Below are 25529 nucleotides of genomic sequence, written 5' to 3'. Positions count from 1 at the left end.
ATCCTGTATTCTCCAATGTCTGGATGATACAACTGAACCAATTGCTAAGGATGAGTGAGCAATGAGTAATCAGCTGCTAAGACAGGAGTCAACGTGGTGTGGAGCTCTGAACTGGGACTGGGAACCACACAAAAGTGGAGTTTAAATCCCAGCTCTTCCATTTACTAGCTGTTTTAATTTTGGCAAGTTATTTAACTTGCCAAAATTTCCTCATTTGTAAAATGGGAATAATAATATCTGCCTTTCAGGACTGGTGCGAAGATAAAACGTGACAGTGTATATGAAAATGGTTAACCCATATAATGTCTATAACACATGTTTACTTTCATTCCTGCCAACCCCTTTTCCCCCACAATTATTTCACATTATTCCTTCCTTCTCGCTGGAGAATACAGAAAATTCAAATGTGGCCTCAAAACTTAGCCAGAATGAGGTAGATGAGCCAGATGGGAGTGGACCAAAATAGCCAGGGCAGAAAACTAATCTCGTACTCTAAGGTAAAAGCCTTCTTCTTAGCCCTTCAGCCTCTCCCTGACCTTCCCCTTTGGTCTAGGACATGCTCCCTGGACACTCCGAGAAGTCCACATTTGGCTGTGCTGGCTGATGGTGACACTGTGGGGAGCTTTGCAACCCCCCGTAAACACAGGCAATTAAGCCCCTAAAAGCTCTTAGGCTTATTGCCCAGTAAACTCACAATGAATAGCAACCTTAATAAATGTTATAAATCTCACCTCAGAGCCAACAGGAAATTCAAACCTTTGCGTGTGTGGGAGCCAAAGTGCTGCTGAAACAAAAGGGAGGTGTATGGACAAGGAGAACATTGTGCTTGTCTTACTTTCCCCTGGCAGCTCCGGAGTGCCCTAGGGCTGGGAATGGCCCTTAAGTGTATTTTGGGAGGTGGTTCTCTGGCCACCTAACTCCTTCCTTCCTTCACCTGCTTTAACTCTTTCTCGTCCCAGTGGCCCAAGGGGCAACAAGAGGCAATCCATCCAATCACATCTCCTACTGACTGAATTAAATGTTGGAAATATTTGATGGGGCCAAATTATGGGCAAGTTACTTTTTTATGTCAATGTTTTAGTCAGAAACAATTTTAGAAACTTAATTAAATCCTAAAACTGAGGCTTAAACCCAGTGCTATTAAAAAAAAAAAAAAAGAATATCAAAGAAGAGAAACCACTGGATATTTTGATCCACACCCTCACAAAAAGGGTGTTAGTTTTAATAAACAGTCACAATTTGGGGCTGTTATGAACCATAAGGCACACTCCTGGCCATGTTTCCAATTTCCTCTCCTGCCTTTACTGCTGTTATATTAAGCTCTGTGGTGAGGCAAAATGTTTATTAAAATAGGTGAGGAGAGCAATATTCCAGATTAGATTATTTCACCTGTCCTAACTATCGACCAGCCAATCAGAGATCTTCACCAGGTTTAAGAGCAGCCGCTTTCCCACCTCTGAGGCTGGGGAGGAGGAGACTTCAGCCTGTGGTTACACAGTGAATGCAGATTAGGCCATTTTAATTACTGACTTTAACTGAATATGGAATACATTCTCTAGTCACAGAGAAGGGCAAATAAATGCATCTGGAGAGCCTCCTCCATTATGGAGATAATTACACTGGGATTGAAAACCATCGGGAGCAATGAGCAAGGAGATTTGAGTAATAGAGAGGACGGTCTTCCGAAAAGGCGTTCTTCATTTGGCTTCATATGGAAGGGAAAAGAAAAAAGCAATTTCTCTTTGAAGACCCAAATCATATAGAACTCTTCTGGAGTAAAATGGGGAAAAAATGCTCAGCATGTCAGAAACTACCTAGAACACAGTGCCAGCGTCACAAAACAAAACCCCATTAAGCCAGTACATTTCTTTGATTCCCTTAGCATTTTGTTTAAGACAATAGGCTTTCTTATAATAAATCTTCAGGGACTTTCAACTCTTTAATTGTTTCTGGAATTTCTCTAATTGTGGGAGTTGCTGGAAAGCACTTTTATATATTGAATGAATTGCTCCTATTCCTCAGCGATAACACTGTTTCTTTATACTCTTTCCTTCTCTTCTTTCATGTCAGCAGATCCAAGTCGCATCTATTCTAAGCCAATACAGTCAATGGGATTTTGTTGAACAGTGTTATTAAGGTATAGGGTATGTTACTTGACCCATGGCATATCCAGAACTATATAATAATAAGCTGTGTTATAACACCATTCTTTAGAATTTATTCTAGCAATGTGGATTTTACAACCCTTAATACAAGTATACCCTCTTGTATTCCCCCACATTCAAATACATAGGGCTTGCTCCTGCCAACAGCTTCTGGGCAAGGACTGCCCAACAGAAATATAATGTGCTCTACAAATGCAAGCTACATATGTAATTTTTAATTTTCTAGTTGCCATACTAAAAAAATAGTTACCATATTAAATAGTAACAGGTGAAATTCACTTTAATAATAGGTTATGTAACCCAAGACATCTGAAATACCATTTTAACATATAATCAACATAAGAAATTCATTAACAAGATATTTTGCATTCTTTTTTCATACTAAGCCTTTAGACTCCTGTTTGCATTTTACACTTTACATCTCATTTCAGACTAGCATCATTTCAAGTGCTCAACAGCCACTTGTCATTAGTGGCCACATATTAGATAATGCAGCTCTGGACACTAAAATTTTCTAATTCTTTAGGGAGTTCATCTGATTCTACTCTTGCCTTATTAGCCATGGTATATATCAATGCTACCATTTTCCTACCAACTGCTTCTGCTTTAAAACCTCACATGTCCTATAAGATCTGAGCAAACCCAGGCACCTATTACATAACAACAGATCCTTGTGGTTTCCAGTGAGATGAACCCGATACTTTCCAATGTTTACTCTGAGAACTTGAAGTCCTCATCCTTCACTATGCCTGTGTTCTTCAAGTGTGTTCACAGAAGTGCCAATCCACATACGCAGATCACCACAGAGCAGAGGAGCTCCCGACATGCAAGGGAAAAAGAAAACTATCCACGCTCCGTAACAGGGGTTTTTATTGAGGCATGGCACTAAGTTCCACCTCCACCCATTTCTGTCTTACTCCTAAAAGGCAGTCTCAAACCCCGGGGCTCACTCCACTTTGGATTCATTTTGGGCTTGCCCATACTCCCCTCATCCTTCTGCTACAAGTTCTTTCTGACAGGCCATCACCATTAGTAATTCAACACTGTCTTCACCTTGAGATAATCAAGGACTCTTGGAGTAGCTTTTAAGTACAAACTTTAAAAAAATATGTTAAATTCCAAAAACTTATGTTTTTTCCTTTCTCTCACCCCCCAATCAGAAAGGCATACAAAATGCCTTTGAAATTGTTTCCTTAGGAAGATGTTTCATAGTCCACTAACACAGTCTTTAAAATCCCTATAAGTGTAAATGATTGTGCTCTCCCACTTTTACAGCACTAAAGTGCCTGCAAGTTTCCAGGCAACAAACAATGAGGTGGAGGATCAGTTTAAGCCAGCGAGCAAATGGGCTTTGGGAGATCTCATTTTCAACTTTCTACTTGCAGAAAAATATATTCTAAAAAATATTCTATAATTCTTAGAAAACATGCCACTAACCTCATGTTGTAACTGTAACCCCGCTGCTTTAGAAGCTCCTTCATCTAAAGAGGGCCTTTTGATATCATTTTTCTTGAAATACCTGATCTAGTCAGCAGAGACCTCAGAATATAGTTGCTTGTGAAAGAAAGTTCATGTGAAGAATGAGCCAAGAATAACTGAAGCAGAGGTCAATAATTTATTTAGGTTTAGTGGAAAAAGTATTCAAAGGCTCTTAGGTGCCTGTATTGTGTTTCAATTTTATCCAAAATTTTATTTTCCTCTCGGTTGTTATGTAATAATTAATAGTGCTTAATTTAATATTCTGCAGTAATTTTTGTTACAGAGAAAACATAAAATATGAGGTTTAATTTCAAGTATATTTGTTCTCCCTCTCAGTTACCCATGGCTGGGGCAACCTAACCAGTACAGCCTTTATACAAGATGCCAACAAAAGAGAGAATGAGAGAACGAGAGACAGAGACAGAGACAGAGACAGGGAGAAAGGAGAGACAGGCCTTTGTAAACCCAAACCTATAAAGCAACAGCAGATGCTGCAAAGTACAGTCTTCAGCCTTCCCTCTTGCCAAGACCTCTGTGTGTTCTGAGCTGGATAAATATTGCCAGGCCAGATAATGTGCCTTTGTTCAGGCAAAGACACATCTAGGGGCTCTTGAGGTGAGTTCAGAACTCGGAACGCTGACTCCTCAGACAGCACACGTCCTCTGTCCTCCCTGCCCTGCCTGCTGAGCAATAAGGCTCAGGCCACACCACTGCAAATGTCCTGAGGCATCTGAAGACAGTGAATTAATAAAGAATTAAGCTCTTCTGAAAGAGAATATTATATTTTTCAGATTGGAATAAAAAGGATCTTAGATATCATCTAAAGGGATTTTATCTATGGGATAACCAAGATTTGGAGAGGTTAAATGACTTGTATAATTTCATACTTTCAACCAGTGGCAGAATTAGGGTTAGATTATTGCAGTATAGAGAAATGGAAATAAGAAAAGTAAATTGCGGTACACTATGCAAGGAACAGCTCCCGGCTCTTCTGCTTTCTTTCCTGATTTAGATAATCTGATGCCTTCATTATGTAATGAAAAGTAAACTACTTTTTATTAGCTATCAATGGTTAGATGGCTTAGGTTGGTTAGATTTTCTATGTCTTTCAATTACATGGGGGAAACATGTATCACAAATATAGAGGTGAACACTGATTTTTCTTGTCATGCTCATGAGAGAAGCTTCATGAGAGAAGAAAACATGTCTCTCTCTTCAACTGCTATATTCTCAGTCCCCAGCACAGTGCTGGGTACTGAACTAAAGAACGGGCAAATGAATGAATAAGTGAATGAATCCTTGCTAGGAAAGCTCTTTACAGCAGAGATGTGCTTCACTTTGCATATTTGTTACATTCTTATAAATGTATTTGGAGGCCTGATATTGGTAAATCACGTGATACACTTGCATTTTGCGATGTGTCAACTTTGCATCTGAATTATCTGTTAGCTCATTAATGATCTGAACCAAAAGCACACCACCAGAAGCAGTGCTTTATTTAGATTCTTTCTAAAAGTAAAATATTAGTCATATTGGTTTCGTAAGCTCTGATATATGTATGCATTGTCATCATTGTTGTTGTTTTAATAGCTGGACTCATCTCTTCAAAGGAAAAGGAGAGAACCCAGAAATAAGAACAAAAAGCAACACCTATGAGGGCTCTGAGGCCCTCCAGTAGTTGTGACAAGTGATTAAAAGCAGAATGGAGCTAGGCCTCAAGAACTCCTGCTCTCAGCTGCTCCTCTTGACCCCTGGGAGACTTGGTTTGCCATCCATTCTGCACAAAGTGAGGCTGTATTTTTCAGTTGAGAGGCAGTCGGGGGGATGGAGACAAACCCCTTGGTATGTCAACCTTGAAGTACCACCTGGAGGGCGAGGGCCTTTCACAGTTTAATAGTGGACAGAATGTTATGATGATGATCTGGGTCAGGCGGTGACTGAAGCAGTCACGGGTCCCGAAACAACAGATGTCACAGTGACAGCTGTAATATCCAAGACTTATTTTTCTTCTTCAGCAGTACAACCAAATAACAGGTAACAGATCGGATCCTACAGAGGAAGCACAGCCTCTCCTTTATTAGTTTGCACACTTTGGCTGCACGATATTAACTCCTTACATCATGCATGCTAAATTTCAAGCAGTCAGTGTTTCCTTAAGGTATGAACTAGAGCATATAGGGCTTAAAGCAAGATTTTAATAGCTAAATTAAAAAAGAAAACACATATACATTTTCATCTTGGCATTTTCCTGTCACCAAATTCTCCTTGGATCCCACTGAGAAAAATTATCTGGCTCTTAAAAGCCTACTGGCAAATTGGTAGACAATTACTGACAAAGTAGCTCTCTATCAACAGTGTGAAGTCCAGAATATCATGATTATAAATATGCCACAGAATTTCTAAATGGCCCAATATACTGAATAGTCTATGAGACTATAAATTTCATTGATTTATAAAATATTTGGAGTAGCTTTACAATATTAAATAATAAACAGATAAACCTGTGCCTACCATAATACCTGGCATAGTAGACACACAATAAATATTAGTTAAATGAATGAATAAGTGAGTGATCTAGGACTGTTTCTAGAGCTTTCGGTAAATATAGCACTGTTTATAAGTATTTATTGCTTGCCTCCTTTTTCTTTCTAACTTTAAATATCATTCTACCATTTTTGTGTATATCTTCTTAACAAGTCCTGTTTCAAATAATATGATATACTTTTAAAAAATTTGTTTGTGCTTAAAATATTTGGGTATACAAAAGGGAAATTATGTACCATGAGTTAAAAGAATTCTCAAGGAAAAACCAAAGAAGACAACAGCCTTTAAACTAGACTTTCAATACTTTCCCCATCAGAAAGATAGCTCTTTGTTTCCCAAGTGGTGTGGAACGGAGTGACCATTGGCTGCTGAGTGTCTCTGTGGTTTGGAATCTGAGTCTTTATGCCATCTTATTGGAGCTGACGTACAAGCTCCTTTGGAACCTGCTGTCACATTGTCACCTCATTCTTACATTGCATGAGTTGATTTTTCTCAGCATTTCTCTTCCAACCATAATCATATCTAGATTAGTAGAATTCAGTCCTACAGCCACATTCCTTACTAGTCCCAAAGGAATTGTGCTAAGGTTTTGGAATTATGATTAAGGGCTCATGGTCATCCCAGCTTCCCTTGGGTGAGAGTGAGAAGCACATAGCAAAGGCATGAGTTGTTCAACATGGCCTTGTGTCAGTGGGCATCATTCTTGTGAAAACATTGATTGAGCAGCTACCATTTACTAGGCTCTGTACTGGACTCTGGAGACAGAAACAAGCAGAAGGCACAGTATGTTTCCTTAAGAAACTTAGTAGGGTACATAAAAAGATAACTGGCAACATAAGGTAGTTCATAAAAACAGACAAAATGGATAGTATAGATAATAATTGCTGGAGGATGGCATGAGTATAGTGAAATGGAGTCATTGAATACAACTTCTGAACAATATGGGAGAAAAATAAGTAAGTTGAGACCAGAGTCCTAAAGAAACAAAGCTATAAAATGCCAGAAAGGGTTAATTCCATTTCAAACAGAATCACAACTCCCGAAACCACTATATATAATAAATATTATATATATATTATATATATATATATATATAAATAAATATAATAAAAATATTCACAACTGGCCTATTCTGAACCAGGCAGTATGAGGAACTTCACAAGAACAAGTCTGATCGCGTATGATTGACAGAGCAGAAACTTTCAAATAATGTTGGAAAAATACCTGAACTTCTGGGAGCCTCTGACACCAAACCCTCCCACCTACCTGTGGGTGGCTCAGCCTAATCATATGAGCGATTAGAACTGGATGTGGCAGGTCACAGCTAGCAATAAAACCAAACATGCTGTGTTAAGAAGAGAGAAGGAGGAGGAAAAGAGAGAAAAAAAAAAAAAAAATCCTCAGTGGGATGAAACCCAATTTTAAGCCTCTGGAGCATAGAAAAGCCCCACTATTCATTAAGTGAAGTCCCACCAGCTATTTTCTCAGGCAGCTTGTATTCACATTAATGAATGAAAGAGAGAATTTTAATGTATACCTCTGAGAGAAATAAGAGCCCCAAAAAGTTCATTCCCCAGATCCCTCTGGGTTTTTTTTCTTTTTCCCTTCCCCTTTTCTAGTGCATGGTAATGAGGTTGCCATTGAGGCAGAGCAGGATAGTCAGCTTTAGCATTCAGAGTCCCAGGTACCCATAGGCTTTTCTTTACCTGAAGCCTGGCACCCAGCTTCAGCCTCCATCCGAGGTGCAGGGAAACACAGCACTTGCTTGCTGGGCCAAGGGGGGCAGGTGCTGGCGAAAGTCCAGATCACCATGGGAAGATCCTTATCATCCCAACCTTGTCACCCATCTCCCACTGGTGGATCCTAGGTTCTTTAACCCCTTAGGAGCCCCTTTCCTCTTCCCACCCCCAAATCAATGTATATACTTCTGCAAGACATTCTAGAAAGGCTTAATACAGAGAGCCGGAGGTCAGGATAGATCTTATTTGCCCTGAAATATCCCTGAACTTGTAGAAATTCATATTTGTTTACATTATAAATACACTAAATGAGCTAATTATATGATCATAACTCACAATTAAAAACCAACACAGTTAGAAATTTCAAAGACTTTCAATATCTTTTCTTTAATCATTCACCCCAGCTCAAAATATGCATTTTTTTTAGATTAAAGCATTAAAGTTGCTAATTATATTCTCAGAACTAACAATTATTTCTTTACCCTTTTATTACCTTCTTCTGGCAACAAAAATGTCAGCACTGATTTAATTTTTTGTGTTATTATAGGATTAAAAGAAGTTTCTAAAAATGCAATTAAATTTGCCCTATAGCTAGAGTAACTTCCCTATCAGCATCCAAAACCTCTCCCCTAAAACAACAGCATAAAAAATGATTCAGATTTTCTTGACTTCTGTGATACATTCCTTCAGTGATTATCTCCAGTAACAACTCAACCATGTTAATGAAACTCCCTGCACATCACATCTTGGCAAAAGGTAGAACATATTAGATTAATAGAGAAAATGAAAGTTAAATTGGTTGCTGGAGTGTGAAGCCCGGCCTGTGTCATGCATGGGTTCTTCACCTTTGGGAGCCTAGTTCAACTTCAGCCCCAGGCCCTAAGTGAAAAGTTCAGTAGTCTTGAATACATCCCCACTTAATATATCACAAAATCAATTATTTTATGGTGTTACACTTGGTAACCTATGCTCAGACAGAATCAAGTTTTGTTCCCACTGGGGATTCACCAATTATCTATACAGTGAATTATTCTCAGCTAAAGCAGAAACACCTGCTGTCAGCAGAGGGAGTATCTGCCTAATATGGGTATCATTCTGAACCTGACGTGTTATTGCATTTGTCACGTGCAGGATGGCCCTGCAAGACTTTGGACGAATTTATCACATTACCGAGAAGCTTGATGGGACATCAGAGCATGATTCAGTGCCCAAAGTTGGAGTTAAAACGCTGTAGCACAGAGATCCAAAATGAAGCCACGGAAAAATTGGGGAAGGGGGTAATCAAGTGTGCAGATGCTGCAACTCATCTGTCTTGCCTGATTTCCAATAAGTCAGCACAAATAAAAATTGTGATAATTCAGCACAATTTTCTTTTACTGGCTATTGACCTGGGCCAGATTCAAAGTAGGAACCAAGGAAAAGCTCCACAGACTTTGATTAGGAGATTGGAACAAATGTAAGCCTTGAGACAAGCATAGTTGATGAGAGCTGCTACACTAAACATCTACTCAGGTAGGACTTCAATTCTTTCAAGGTCTCTCTTCTCTTTTTCAGAAGGAAGTCAGCCTCAAAGCACCAGTGGAACTTATTTTTTTTCTTTTGCAAAAGTAAAACCAATATTTGAAAACCGGTATCTGAAACAGAAACAAGGAACAAAAGGAGCAAAAAATAAGGCATCTCTACAAGTTTGTTTGCATTTCAAAATCTCAAAGAATTGCCACATGAACTCCAGGAACCACAGTGAATCAGTCCAGAAGCATGTTTGGAACATCTACTGCTGCATACAGAGAACTATTTGGCCTTACAGAAGGAATAAGACAGGCTTAGGGAAACCTCAGTAGCATGAGACTGAGATATTGCTGGGTATTATTATGATGTCCTTCTCTGGAATAAGTGCCTATTAACACTCCCAAGCCAGGAATCATGGAGGAAAGGAGAACTCCTGATTAAGAGCACAGTTGCAATCAGACAGATTTGGAGTCGCATCCTAGATCTACCCAATTATCAGCTATGTAACATTAGGCATTTACTAAACCAGGTAAACTTTAGTTCTCTTAACCTCAAAATGAGAATAACAGATCATAGAGTTATCATGAGGATTATTAATAATATGAGTGAGGGTTTTGCATTATACTTGTCACAAAGCAGTACTCTCTGAATATTTTACCTGTTGTGGAGGTGACAATTACTGTTACTGCTATTGTGCTGCTGTTATTGTTGCTACTAATTCTGCTGCTGCTGCTGTTGTAATACTATTAATATAGAAGAACTGGGTGCATAGATAGTGAATGATGCCCAGGGCTGACCCATAAAATTCTTGGTTGAGAAAGTCAGTGTAAGAGACTGATAATGACAATGAGAGGAAAAGAGGCAATGAGTTTACAAAGGGCATCAATCTGGTGGCAAAGAATCCTCAGTCATCTCTCAATTATCTCTGCTAATAGAAGGGAGAAGAATAATCCAAGATAACATGTGATTCAACAAGTTGGCATATTTTGGCATTGAAATCCTATCAGAGACACAAACATGCAACCAATTCCTTTCTGCTCTACAGCCTAGTTCTGTTTGGTCCCAGTTGTTAGTGGGTGCGTGTAAACTGACTATCTCTGAGAAAGAACTTTCTTGGTGATGTACCTGCTGCTCTCACAGAGCAACATGGGCCTTGGCCATGGAAGAGCTTAATTGGGACTCAACCCTGAATGTACTGTTCAACTACTCTCTACCCCAGAACCCTCCCCACTCCAGCTTCCTAGCTTATTATTTTAAGGCCAGAAGTTCTACTGGTCCAAGAATTAAGCTCTACTTTTAAAAGTCCCATTGTATCCTAAAGGCATACCTATGTGGAGACAAATTAATTTGCTCTAGCAAATATAATCATTCCAGGCCTAGATTTTCTCCAAAATCTCTAGTTACCAAGCTACAGGTCTTTTCCCCTCTCCCCCTGTCTCCACCAGTGCTGTTACTCCCTGCTATCATTCTTAGTCCTGGCTAGCATCATAAACACAAAGGTGCTGTCTTTATAGAAAGGGGCCAACTTCATTCCATTCCATGGGTGTGATGGTCAATTTCATGGGTCAACTTGTCTAAATTTTGGTGTTCAAATATTTGGTCAAGCAAGCATTATCCTGATTGTTACTGTTAGGGTATTTCATAGATGAATTTGCATCTACAGTCAGTTGACTGTATCTATGGCTGATTGCATCTACAACTAACAAAGGTGATTGATTGCTCTCAGCATTGAGGGGAGTCTCCTTATCCAATCAGTTGAAGGTCTTTGCATTGTCAGGGTTCTCTAGGAAACAGAACCAATAGGAGCTATCTGTAAATATTATGAGATTTTTGTAAGAATTGTCTCATGTGACTGCAGGGATGGGCAAATCCAAATTCCATAGGGCAGGATGCAAGCTGGGAACTACAGTGAAGTTTTTCCGCTGGAGAAGCTGGCTGGCCAAAGAAGAGATGGCAATGTTCCTTTCCTCTCTTCTGACTGCTGAAATCAACACTTCTCCTTTTAAAGCCTTCAACTGATTGGATTAGACTTATCTCATTGTTGAAGGCAGTCTTCTCAGTTGATTGTAGACGTAATCAACCATAGATACAATCAACTTACTGATGATTTAATTCCACTAAATGTCCTTACAGTAACAACCAGGCCAGTGCTTGCTTGACCAAATGACTAGACACCAAAACCTGGCCAAGCTGACATACGAAGGTAAGCATCACAGTTTTAAAGCCAGTACTGAGGATTTCGGAAGCAAGAAAGAAGAATGTCTGCCTTTACTTCAGCCAGCCAGCAGCTTGTCCTGGAGAATTTAACTGCACCTTCATCAGAGTTACCAACTTGGGGCCCTCCCTGTGAAATTCAGACCTGCCAATTCCCATGGTTGCATGAGCCAGTTCTTAAAATAAATCACTAGATACAGGATGGATCTATCTATCTATCTATCTATCCATCTATCTATCTATCTATCTATCTAAACATCTATCTATCTATCTATCTATCTATCTATCTATCTATCTATATATTTTATCTTGTCAGTTCCGTTTCTATGAAGAATGCTGTCTAATACAATGGGTAACTAGAAAAAGGCAAATGGCAAATGTTAGTGGATCTAAAGAGAAACCAAAGGATGAGGGCAAGCTGCTTATTCGTTAGCATGAAATCAAGGCAGAGTGCAAGTTTGGGAGGAACTTTAGGTAAATATCAGTCCTGCCAAGAAGTCTTTCTAGCTGACCACCACAAATTTTTGCCTCTTCTTTTATCTTGGACTTAATAGAACAGATAGCTGAATTATAGTGGTTTGACAGAAATCCATTCTTTATACAAACAATTATCCAACAATGATTTATTAGTTCATTTCATCTACAAATATTCATGTTAGCAGGTACTGAACTAAGTCCTGTGGGGAAGAGAAGCTAAGATATATATGCAAATATCTAGACCAGTGTGATTTTTTAACCTCCTGGGTTGTGCTTTTGCCCCCAGGGGACATTTGGCAGTGTCTAGAGATAGTTTGGGTTGCTACAACTGGGGGTATACTACTGGCATCTAGTGGGTAGAAGCTAGAGATGCTGCTAGACATCCTACAATGCACAGGACAGTCCCCACAACAAGGTATTACCCAGTCCCAAATACCATGGTGCCAAAATAGAGAAACCTGTACTATAAGTCATTACAAGCCACATACGATGTAAGGGCTTGAAGGAAAATGCTATGAAAGAGAGTCACTTCTGCCTGAAATAATCTGGGAAAGTCCAAAGAGGAAAGTGACATTTTACTGTGCATTGCAATCTGGCTGTGATTTTGAGAGATGGAAATTATAGAGTTTAAGAGTTGGAGAATAGATTTCTAGCAAAGAAAAGAAAAATTATACATTTTTAAAATGTGTTGCTGTCTAAGGAGACATACAATAGTAGATAGAGCAGCCGGAATCATTTGAAGAGTAGGATGGGAAGGGTGGAAGAAGAAGGAGACAAAGTGCTCAAGGCCTAAAATAATGAGGCTAGAGAATTTGCGTTATCATTTTCAGATTATATCCCTTTGAAGCACCAAACTTAGTAAACATTAAATTAATAATTCTAGTTCCTAGTTCATTATGTTCTATTATTTCAGAGTCAAATACATTTGGAGTTGGAAATGGATTGTAGACATCTTTTGGTCAGTTGTCCGTTTTTTACAGAAAGGATGCTGAAGCCCACAGAGGCCATGTGGTTTGACCAAGTCCACCAGGCCAGTTGTGCAAGAGCTGGGATTCCCATCACTCTCAGCCTAATTCTTTTCCATTGCACTGTGCTGACTCCAGAAGATGCTACCAGCATATTGCAATGGAAAAAGAATATCTTATGCATTTCTAAGGCTGTAATTTCTGTTGCGTTCCCTGGCTGTAATCAGTGTTCGTATACATGCTAGCTCCATACATGCTAGATCAAGAAGGAGAGCTAACAGCTATCTGGTGAGTCAAGTCCAGTGATTCTCAACTGACTTCTGAGTTTTGTGGGGAGCAACCTCATCACCACTCCCAGTTGTAGGCATCCCAGAATCATCTGAAGATTTTCTTTAAATTTGGTACATATCCCTAGAGATTCTAATATACCACCTAGGGATATTCCAAAATGCCTACTCTGAGACTTTGAAAATCACTGCTTATAGTGAGCCATTGTTGAGTGGGTTGAGAGGCAGTTGTATAAGTTCTTAACAGGGAGTCAAATCTAACATAGCAGACTCCAAAGTGACTTTTTTGGTTCAGTTTACTTGGATTCCTAATTTGGGGATAGTTTTAGCGCTGCATAATTGTTAATGTAGTTTCCTGACATATGTGCTTTTAGAAATCTTCCAAAATTATACAAGACATATTTATTTTTAAAGAAAATTGAATAAAATTAATTTCATTTTGAGCACCACCCCTTTTTTGTGTGAGGCAGTCATCAACATCTTTCAAAGCAAGGGGATCAGATTTTCTGTAGGCAAAAAAATAATCAAAGGGAGCTTAGCGGTAAAGAGATTGGGAACTACTGAATTAAGTGTGCTACCCATGTTTCTCTCTATTATGACATGCTTAGTTAACAGTCTATGTGCAAACTTAACACTGGGTTAAGAGTCAGAGTAAGTTGATTCAAATTTTGGTTCTGGAACTATTTAGATGAGTGGCCTTGGTAAGATCCCTTAACTTCCCTGTGCCTTATAGGAATGTCAAGATGATAAAATGTGTTAAAATATGTAAAGTGCTTAGAACAATAGCTGGTACACAGTAGGCACTTTTTAAGTGTTAACTAGTATTATTACTCTTAGAATAAGTTTATGCATAATTTGAGACATGTAGTGATTTTTTCTGTGTGTGCTGCTGATCTAGGGAGCCCCTGGCCCAAGGCCTTTAATTGAAATCATCCTTTCTATTTATGTCTAGACCTACGGCCTCTCTTCATCAGCCACTCTAAAGTCTTGAGCAGCTGGTATTAGTCAATACTTGGTCTTGTACACAGGTTCTTAGCCCCTGGGATCCATGAGTTTCTTTATTTCTCAAATCCTGATGTAGATCACCCTGGGCACGCAGTAGGCCCTCATTTGTGAAATGAATGAATTCTAACTCCGGGTCTTGTTTCTTGTTTTTGGATATAATTATATCAGCAGTGTGGTCATCCTTGTCTGGAAAGAAGATCAGTTTGTGTTAATGCATGTCTTTGTGAATAAAAATGGGAAAGTAAATTAATTATTTCTTTAAAAACACACAGATTGTTCCATAGAAAAATTCTTTCAAAATACAGAGCCCATGTTGAGGGGACAGAGGTGAATCAAAAGGGTCCTTAGTGACAAAAAGTTTGGAAACTGCTGGGGTCTAATGTGTTCCTAGTATTTTTCTCATGTTGTTGCATTTTGTTGAGTGTCTCTATGAAATGACTACGAACGACTCTGAAAACTAATCCCAGAGTGAAGTGGGAAGCATCGTGCCTAGCTGGTGCAGAAAGCGTGGTTGAGATGTAATCTTCTATGTGCAAACTTAACGTGCCAGTTGTTTTATTTAGGGAGAGAAAGGAGGGGGGATACATTAGAGAGAAAGTCCACAGCATAATTAGGAAACAATCAACACGTTTTTCTTGCTGTCCTAATTTTTTCTTCACTTTAAAATGCTCCATTGAGTTTAATTAAACTTGCCCTAGGCTTATAAGCCTAGCAAACTGGGGAACATTTTTTTTTTTTTTTTGAAACTCGCTTTCCTGTCAGAAAGGCTTTCTTCAAGCCGGCCCAGCACTGCTGAACTTCAAGGTTTCAGGGGATGTTAAAACAACTGCAACCAAATTAATGTAGATTATCTTTATTTTTTTCCTATTGATTTGAGCTGAGGGGATGGGAAGCTGGGTACTGCCAAATAAAAGACTTCTACAAGGTTATTAGGGATGCTTGGTTTGGTAGCCAGGGAGTGAGAGGTATTTTCATGTGATTATAAAGGAGAGAGAAAGAGAAGCATATAGGAGACACGCCAATGATAAATGATTACTACTATTTCAGTGGACTGCTAGTGAGGATGCCATCCCTTTTGTGTGTGTGTGTGTGTGTGTTTTTGATGCCAGCATCCTAATTTGCTTTGAGGTATTACCACTTTCTCATTCCATGTTGTCCCAGTAGGACTGCCAGCTATTTTCATCTGCCCTCTGCCAGCCTCACCTTCTTTGGCAAAGGGGCAGATGGGCATGTGACCATCCTGACCAACAAGAACTTTGTCTCTTGGGAATATGGAACTTGAGCCGAGCGACACATAACCAGAAGGCATTCGATACGAATCATTCTGATTTCATGGCTACACAGCATTGTCCGTGGACCTTGACTTATATCCCTTATAGTCACCTAGGCTCCAGTCCTTTCTGATCCCCGGATGCTCAGTTTTTCATTGGATTTTGTGAGTTATTCAGTATTTGTATTAGTTAGAATTTACTAAGCTACATTAAGGTAACAAACAATCCCCAAATCTCAATGGCTTACAACAATGGAAGTTTATATCTTGCTCATTCATGTTAAATGTTGGTTGCAAGTTCCTGAAGCTCTGCTCCATATACTCTTCACTCCAGGATCCAGACTGAAGTTACATCTCCTATTTGGGAAACTGGCACTCTTGTAGCAGAAGGAAAAGCATGATGAGGAGATCACATGATGCCTATTAAAGCTCCAACTTGGGAATGACTTGTGTTATTGCCACTCACCTTTCAGATGGCCAAGGCAAACCTAACATGAGTAGGGCTGGCAGGATAATCATCCTCTGGAGAGAAATCTGACAACAAGAGACAGAAAGGGATGGGCTGCAGACATTTATGAACAATAATACAATTTACTAGAAAATTCTTCTGATAAGTTTCTTGTCTGCTTTTGTTCACAAACAAATATTCCTAGCTGATATGAAGAGAAATTTCTGGGTTTCTCCTTCTACAACAGCTTTCTCTTAACTAAAAGGCAGTAAATGGCAAGCTCACACTGTATAAATTTAGACTTGAACTTCAATTCTGCCTGATATTAACTGTACTACTGTAGGGAAATCATTTAATCTCTTGGTGCTTTAGTTTCTACACCTTCAAAATAGTGTTTACCAATGCGCAGTCCCCTTTTTTGAGGGACCATGTGACTAGTCCTGGCCAATGAAATGAGCAAAAGTGATGAGCATTACTTCTGGGGTATGACAGTGAAAAGCCACATGAAATTCTCCAGACTCTCTTCCTCTGTTATGGCAACTAAGACCACAAGTTCTAACTGGTACAAACACAAAGTATTTGAGGCTCTGTCAGCTTGGATCCCTGAGAGACTATGTAAAGCTGAGTAAATTCCTTTCTACTCAACCAAGCTGTACAAGGTAGTAAGAAATACTTTGTTGTGCTTAACCATGGAATTTGAGGATAATTTGTTTCTCTATCATAAGCTAGGTTTTCCTGACTAGTGCAGAGATTGGTGGTAATGTTAAAATTATCCAAGTTCTGTTATTACATTCCTGCCTGCTTGAAATACCTAGTGTGGTTTCTGTTTCCTGTACCGATCTGACTGATCTAGTACCTACCCAATCAGGAGATGATCAGGAGAAACATCTAACCCAAGGTGATGCCTGAGCTAAGTCTAAAAGAATGAATAGAGTTAGCAAAATGAAGGAGAAGGGGACATTCCAGGATGAATTTATAGCATGGGCAAAGCCACAGAAGCAAGGAAAACATGCTGGGGGTTCATACTTAATTAGATCCTGATGAAGTTTTAGAAAATGAGGTTGGGGTGTAAATATGAAATTGTGTGCCCTTTTAAGGCCAATTGGAGGTGGACGATCTTGTATCTGATGCTAAATTGCATGAAGTTACATTAACTGAAGTTACTGAAAAAATAATCACTGAAGGATATTAATGGGAAAAGAGAGGTGGTCACACGTGAATTTTAGATAAATTCTTCCACCTGCCACATGGAAAGTAATTGGGGAGAAGAGTTAAGTGGATAAAATAAGCACTAGGAAAACCTTAAAAGGCTATTGAAATAGTCCTAGAGAAAGATAAAGAAGGCCTAAATTTGAGGATGATTAAAGAGATAAGAGTAGGGTACAAATCCCAAAATGTTTTTGCTTTCAACAAATAATATTTGTTCAAAAATTATGTATGGTAATGAGGAGAGGGGAAGATTCAAGAATGATTCTCAGGTTTCTAACTTGTATGACCAGGTGGATAAGATCCCTTAAGCTGAGGAGCATATTATTAGAGGAGAAGATTTAGAGATAAAGTAATTCAACTTTGTTCTTACTGATTGTGCCGGTTTGAGTGTATTGCGTCCCCCAAATGCCATTATCTTTGTGGTCTTGTGTGGGGCAGAAGTTTTGGTGCTGGTTGGATTTGCTTGGAGTGTGCCCCACCCAGCTGTTGGTGATGATTTTGATGAGATGTTCCCATGGAGGCATGGCCCCGCCCATTCAGGGTGGGCCTTGATCAGTGGAGCTATATAAATGAGCTGACTCAAAGAGAGGAAAACTGAGTGCAGCTGGGAGTGATGTTTTGAAGAGGAGCAAGCTTGCTAGAGAGGAACGTCCTAGGAGAAAGCCGTTTTGAGGCCGGAGCTTTGGAGCAGACGCTGGCTGCCTTCCCAGCTAACAGAGGTTTTCCAGATGCCATTGGCCATCCTCCGGTGAAGGTGCCCGGTTGCTGATGTGTTGCTTTGGACACTTTGTGGCCTTAAGACTGTAACTGTGTAGCGAAATAAACCCCCATTTTATAAAAGCCTATCCATCTCTGGTGTTTTGCATTCTGCAGCATTAGCAAACTAGGACACTGATGTTTGGGTGACAGGGATGCATCCAGATAGAGAAATAAATCTATGGAAAAAATTGGGTATCTGAGTCTAAAACTAATATCAGAATTCTAGACTGAAGATATGTATTTGGAGTTTTCAGAATCAACAGCCTGTAAGTAGCAGCTGAAACCATGGAACTTGGTGAGATCACTCAGAAAATTTTGGAAGTGTCATGGCCTAGGAAAACATTACAATTAAGAAAGGAGTTCACAATGTAGACCAAAAAGGAATAATCAAAGAGGACCAAGGAGATCCAAAGAGTACTGTGGCAGGAAGAACATTTTTAGGAAGTAAAAATAATAAAAATATTAAATGCAGAGTTTTACTCAACTATGATTTGGATAATGTCCATTGGATTTGACAGTAAGGAAAATTGCAGCAGGATTTAGAAGGGAATTAGAAATCAAGAATAAGGAAGGGTATGTATATTTTTAAAAAGAATGATAACAAGAGAGGTCAGTAAGGTCAATGTAAGAAAATTTTTAAACATATTTATAAGTTGTAAGTAAGGAATCATAAAGAAGGAAAGAGAAGATACTTGGGGGAAAGGTGAGGAGAGATGGAGTAAAGTCCCAGAAGACATATGAGGAGTAGGAATCAAGGACAAAGTTGGAAGATTAGCTTGGAACAGAAATACATCACACCCTATACCACTGGAAACATGGAGATGAGTTAGGTTTTAGATAGAAATCTGTTGGTAGGGCTTGGGAAAGAAAGGACAGAGGCCAGGAAGGGGCTGGCAGGCTGGAGAAATACAGAGTTCAAGGAACTCAAGGTCTCTAATATTTTAAAGAAAAGGTATGTTATGAGTGACTTAACATGATTAGAAGAAGAGGGGATTATACAGGAATAATTAAGATACAATCTCATTGCAGTTAAGATTGCAGAAATTATACAGTCCATTCTTAGTGTTCTGTGTTTTATATGCCTATATCCTCTTTGGCACCATTGATATCAGAATTAGATGACTCCTTTGCTCAGTTTGGTACCTGCTAAACTCCTGGCCATCTCAAGATTTCACTGGGAATCTTCCAATGAAAAAATTTTTCCAGACTTCTCCTAGAGATAAACCAACTCAAAGAGTAGGGCCACTGGCAATGAAGACCCTAGTTTGACATAGGATAAAACATATTAGACTAACTGGAAACTTTTTGGCTTAAATCACAAAGATTATATTAGCTAAAGGGAATGTGTAGATGATTATTTGATCTCATATCTTGATAGTGCATAAGTAAAGTGCTGGATACAGTTTCTCATGAAATCTTGATAGCTTAATTAATTTAATTAATTTAAATTGACTGAATACACAGATCCTAAATATCTGAATACAGCAAACATGGGGTGAGTATAATATAGGAAGTTGTCAAGTTGGAATGTACAGACTAGCTAATCAAATAATGGGTGGAACAGTTCAACTGTTTTTATTGAACTGTCTTCAGTAATAGCCACTGAAGGCATAAATACATGTTGATGAAACCTTCAAATCATTGATAACAGCGTTAATAAATTTTAAAAGAAACAAAAAGATGTTAGAGATATACCGACAAAATAAAAGTTAGAATATTAGACAGGAAAATATTCCTCAGATCACTCAGATCCCAAATGCTTAATTAGAAGGAAAAGGAAAGTAAGGTAAAGTTTTCAGACTTTAAAAGGATGCTAGAGATTAGTACTAAATATATGGTAAAGCAAGGTGACGTGGTAGCCCAGAAAACATGTATGGGTAGTACAGTGTGCATTTAGTCCCATGATTTTTTTAATGAGGGGTAATGCATATGTAATCTTAGTTCTGGGAAGGACTTTTAAAACATGAAACAAATCTGATTTACTGGAGAGAGCTACAGGAAGGAGCCAGAAGGAGGTAATCAGGAGGAACCCAAAGGAGAAAGGAGAGGATATTACCATATGACAGGAAAGCAAAAGAACCCCAAGGATTGCCTGCAGCCATCACCAGAATGCTATAATCTTTGAGGGGAAAGATAAGCCTTGCTGATTTCTAGATTTTGGACCTCTAGGCTCAAATCTGCGAACCAATAAATGCCCATTATTTAAGTCAGCCCACTGTGTGTTATTTGTGAGAGAAGCTCAGGCAAGACAATAGATAACATAAAAATTTCAACCTTATTAAAAAATAATAAAAGATATAGCATTTGTGACCTAGAGAATCAAAAGACCTAGTGATAGGACACTCTTATTTGCTGCTGGTAGAAATGATATTAATAGCTAACACTTATAGATTGGTTAATATGTGGTTTTTAGCTATCAAAATGTAAGAGGAAGGATTAGTCCTCTAATTTAATATAGAGTAGGCTAGTCTGCAATAACCAAGAGACTATGAAATTTTATTGGCTGACAAAAAGAAAAGTTTGTTTATTTTGTTCACGTAAGAGTTCAAGTTGGTGAAGCAGCTCTCTTTTGGTTGCCCAAGAAGCCAGGCTCCTTCCTCTTTTTGCTCCACCATCCCGAAATAAACTGTCACCCTCTGCATTCAGTCAGTGGAAGGGAAACTGTGTGGAGGCGAATGAGTGAAAGGTGTTTACAGGTCATTCCTGAAAGAGACATGTGGCATTTCTGTTCAGATTCCACTGGAGATACTGTAGTCACAAGAACACACTAGTGTGTTCTTGGAACGGGAGAGTGGAGTTGAGCTGTCAGCTAGGAGTCTCTGCTATAGCTCAAGGGGTGATCAGCCCTAGAAGTAAATTAATAAACTTGCATTTATTAACTCCTCAGGTACTCTCCCACAGCATTTACCATTTAATCCTTATAACATCTCTGTGAGTTAAGTATTAATGTTTCCATGAGGAAAATAAGGCTCTGAAAGATTTTGAAATGTCTTAAAGTTGGACAGCTAGCACATAGATAGAGTTGAACTCAGGTTTGTCTGATTCCACAAGCTATCTCCTTATTTTTCAGTTTATGCCACAACGGATATCAGAAGCCCTAAAAGACCTTAGCTGCTCCCTCTTGCTCTACCCAAACCACATATAATCCATCACTAATTTTAGGCTCATTTGCTCATGTTCAAGTCAACAGTAATAACTGCTGGTCACTGAACTAGTCAAATTAATGTGTATCATCTCTTTTAATCCCTTCAACTATCCCTTGAGGAAGACATTTTTATTCCCACTATATATAAACTTGGCAAAAGTCGCACAGTGAGTGGGCAGCAGATCCAGATTGCAAAGCCCTGGTCCCTCACCATTAACACCATGAAGCGTCCACTCTCACATACACCCACTTCCTCAACGAGTGTTCATGGAGGCCAACTATGTGCACAGCAATTATGGATTATTTGACAAATGGCCATATGTCCAAAACCTGCCCTCTGCTCTCAAAAACAAAGCTTACAAATTCATTAGGGAGACAAAACACTCACATACACTCACTACTACACATAAAAGGAACACATAAGCTGAATGTGATGGCAAAAATACTAATAGTTTGTATCTCAGAGAAAGCCAAAATGAACAAATATTGGAGATATGAGGGAAAGCATCTTGGAAGGAGGAGGGTTTCAAATGAGTGTATTGAGAGAGACATGAGAGACAGAGAGAGAGGAAAAAAGAGGCCTTCCAAGGTGAAAGAACAGAGGGGCCCAGAGAGAGATGCCAGAAATTGTCAGAATTGGTCCCAAACATACAAGTCCTATAGAAGGCTCTCCGGCCAATAATGTTGGCTAAAACAAACAAACAAACAATCCAAATCATATTATAAATACCTGGTTAATGAGGTCGTGGCTCTGTTATTTTCCCTTCTAGTGTGAATGATCAGAATCCTAACTCAAATTCTCCTCTGAAAGGATCCAATTCTTGACTTGAAATACCACCCCCCACCCTTTTTATGAATGTGCAAATGTTATAATGTAAAGGTGAACTGAAAAGCTCTTTGTCTTCAGAGACTGAAATATATTGCCCTAATATTAGTTGGTGATATTGCTCTTGCAACAGCTGTTTCCCTATTAATATATGTGCAGTTTACTTTGTTTAGCCAGGCTTATACCAAGAGACCTTACTGGAAGGGAGAATAGACGCCTCAGGGAGAAGGGAAGAAAAGAGTTCCTTGGCTCCAAAACTCTTATTTTAATGTGTGATCAAATTGCATTCTGTCTCAGAAATGACATGAATACATTCATAAGAAAACTTTCCCAGCCTTTCAGCACTGGTTTGGGGGAGTATTTTTTCTTTATAAAAAGGATCTTAAAAACTCCCCTTATCTAGGAAGCGTGTGGCTTTAGGGGGAAATGCTTCATAATGTATAGACATTTTTAAACCATGAGGTTCATTACATCAACAAAGCCAGTTGCAATAACTTTTACTTTTTTCTGATTCTTGTACTGGCAACATTTTGTTCAGAATGGTATGTTTGCTTGATACCATGAAGGTTTACTGGATTCTTATGGGGCATAAGTACCATTCTAAGTACTTACGGCCCAACTCAGCTTTGGTTTCAAAGATTTTAACAAAGAATTGGAAGACGCTTTTTCTCACAGGATAAAACTTCCCTCTCATATTCTATTCCAGGCATTCACTCATTTAACAAATATTTATTTCTCTAGGTATCAGGAATACAGCAGCATACCAAAATAGAATAAGGAATAAGCAAACTAGAATATATAATATGTCCCATTGTTTGAAGCAAAATAACTCAAAATAAGAAGGTAAGGACATGGAGGGGACACTATTTTAGAGGGATTGGCCAGGAAAATTCTCCCTGATAATGTGAAATTTGAGCAGCAGTGTCCTGAATGAAGTGAGCAATCAAGGCGTGAGGATATTTGGGGCAATACCATTTTAGGCAGAGCCAAGAATAAATGCAAAAGGCCTGAGAAAGGAACCTCTTTGGGGTGTTTGAGGGACAGCAAGAAAGACTCTGGCTGTGCTGGTTTGGATGTATTCTGTCCCCCAAAAGGCCATTATCTCTGATGCAGTCTTGTGTGGGCAGGAACGATATTGATGTTGATTGGGTTGGAGACATTTGATTGGATGTTTCCATGGAGATGTGATCACTCAACTGGGCGAGATCTTTCATTGGATAATTTCCATGGAGATGTGACCCCACCCATTCAGCATGGGCCTTGATTCGTTTACTGGCACACTACATAAGCTCAGACAGAAGGAGCAAGCTTGCTACAGCCAAGAGGGACACTTTGAAGAATGCATAAGAGCTGAGAGAGGAGCTGCAGATGAGAGACAGTTTGAAGACAGCTGTTGAAAGCAGACTCTTGCTCCAGAGAAGCTAAGAGAGGACAAATGCCCCAAGAGCAACTAAGAGTGACATTTTTGAGGAGTTGAAGCCTAGAGAGGAATGTCCTGGGAGAAAGCCACTCTGAAACCAGAACTTGGAGCAGACACCAGCCATGTGCTTTCCCAGCTAACAGAGGTTTTCCGGATGCCATTGGCCAGCCTGCAGTGGAGCACCCAATTGTTGATGTGTTACCTTGGATACTTTATGGCCTTAAGACTGTAACTGTGTAACCAAATAAACACCCTTTATAAAAGCCAATCCATTTCTGGTGTTTTGCTTAACAGCAGCATTGGCAAACCGTGACTAAGGGGGAAGGTAGCCTGAAGTGAGGCAGAGATAATGGAAACTAGGACAATAGAGGTCACTTTTATTCTGGGTGACACTGTAAAGATTAGTGTTTTGAGCAGAGAAGAAAAAGGGATATCATCTAACTTATCCGCAAGGTGCCTGGGAGAATGAAGAGTGGGGGTAGAAGTGGTGAAAATGGTCATTTAATAGATATATCTGGAAGAAGAAATGATAGAATTAGTTGGTAGATTGGACTTAGGGTGTGAGAAAAAGTACAAACCAATGATAAATCCAAGTTTTGTGGACTTAAACATTGAAAATAAGGTGTTGGAATTTAATGAACCAAAGAAGTGCTGGAGTGTAGAGAAGGGAGAAAGAGGTTTGGAGCTGGAACTGTGTTTTCATATGTTAAGTTTGAGATGCTAATTAGATATACAAGTAGAAATGACAAGTGGATGGTTGGATATGGGAATGTGAAGTTCAGGGAAGAAGTCAGTGCTGAAGATGCAAATATGGATGTTATCAGAGAATAGAATTATTTAAAGGAACTGGGACTAAATACCAGGAGAGACAGTGCAGAATGAAGAAGGGAAAAGATCCAAGAAAGAAGCCATAAGGCTTTCCATTTCCTAGAGTTTGGAAATATAAAAATATAAAAAAAATAATGGCACAAAGGAGATTGAGAAATAGCAGTGAGAGAGAGAGAGAGAGAGAGAGAGAGAGAGAGAGAGAGAGAAAGGAGGAAAACCAAGAGAAGCTGTGTAGGTAACTTATTACTGGGAGCATGGAGGATTTGAAAGCAGAATAGCAGCTGTGGCTCCAAGAGCTGATAAGAACAGGAAACTTCCCAAATTCAGCAGCCCCATGATTCAATTACTTGCCCTAGGATCTGTGCCTAATAGAGGTTCAAATCAGTATCACCTATGTTGGGCACTCATCCCCAGCCTTAACCCCGTTCTTACTGTATGAGGCAGCTATCACAGCCATCTCAAGGTTGACACCTTCTAGTTTCTAATTATTTAAAACTAAAGAGGACTACCCAGCAATCATTTAAAAAGAAGGGATAATTATACATCTTCACTTAATTGAGGCTTTCTTCCTGCATCATCATCATTATCATGTAGTCACTGGGGCGTCCTCATTATCTCAGCATTTTTTGTAGGATCTACATGCACTGCTGAACTAAGGTCTTTGCACACATACTCTGTTTTAATCCCGACATTCATCTGGGATTTAAATATTTTTGTTTCTCTTTTAACACATGAGGACACTGAGACTTAGGTGGGTAAAGTGCTTGCTGGTAGAGCTAGGAAACCAAGGGTGCTTAAATCTGGAGTCTATGCTTTTGATCACTGCTTCTGATTTATTTAGTGACTACTGTGTGCCTGGTTTATGCTCAAAAAAGTTTTTATGTAATTTAAAGAAAAATACTGGGCACTTAGCAATATTCTGAAAATAAGTTGTAAATTTTCCACAAATTCTTATTACTCCATCTCTCAGAGCAATATTTTGTCTAATTCCCAAATTTTAAAACCCCCTCTTTTGATGTTAGCATACTTTACACAGTGCCACTTTCATTTTCACCTCTATCTCCAAGATTTCCTCTTGTTACCTGTGGCGGTATGAGGATTTTTTTTTTTTTTTTATTGGAGGATGGGAATGGAAAACTATGGTTTTCATCACATAAGGAACATTTATTACCTCACTGTTTATATCACGGCTCTGAATTTCAATTACTTGTGTCTACAGACTTGGTTTTAAGTTAAATTA

At 39.1% G+C, this 25529-nt stretch overlaps 1 long non-coding RNA gene across 1 annotated transcript in view; it reads right to left on the bottom strand.

Moving 5' to 3' along the window:
* LOC119518686 overlaps nucleotides 1-25529 on the bottom strand; it is a 129542-nt gene that overhangs the window by 6697 nt on the left and 97316 nt on the right. Inside the window, exon 2 of the long non-coding RNA XR_005213815.1 lies at nucleotides 16121-16188. This is a non-coding gene — a long non-coding RNA (uncharacterized LOC119518686). The remainder of the gene's footprint in view (nucleotides 1-16120; nucleotides 16189-25529) is intronic.

The sequence above is a fragment of the Choloepus didactylus genome, chromosome 2 (assembly GCF_015220235.1).
Source record: "Choloepus didactylus isolate mChoDid1 chromosome 2, mChoDid1.pri, whole genome shotgun sequence".
Taxonomy (NCBI): Eukaryota; Metazoa; Chordata; class Mammalia; order Pilosa; family Megalonychidae; genus Choloepus; species Choloepus didactylus.
The sequence above is the reverse complement of the archived record's forward strand: the minus strand, read 5'-3'. Positions and strand labels throughout refer to the sequence as shown.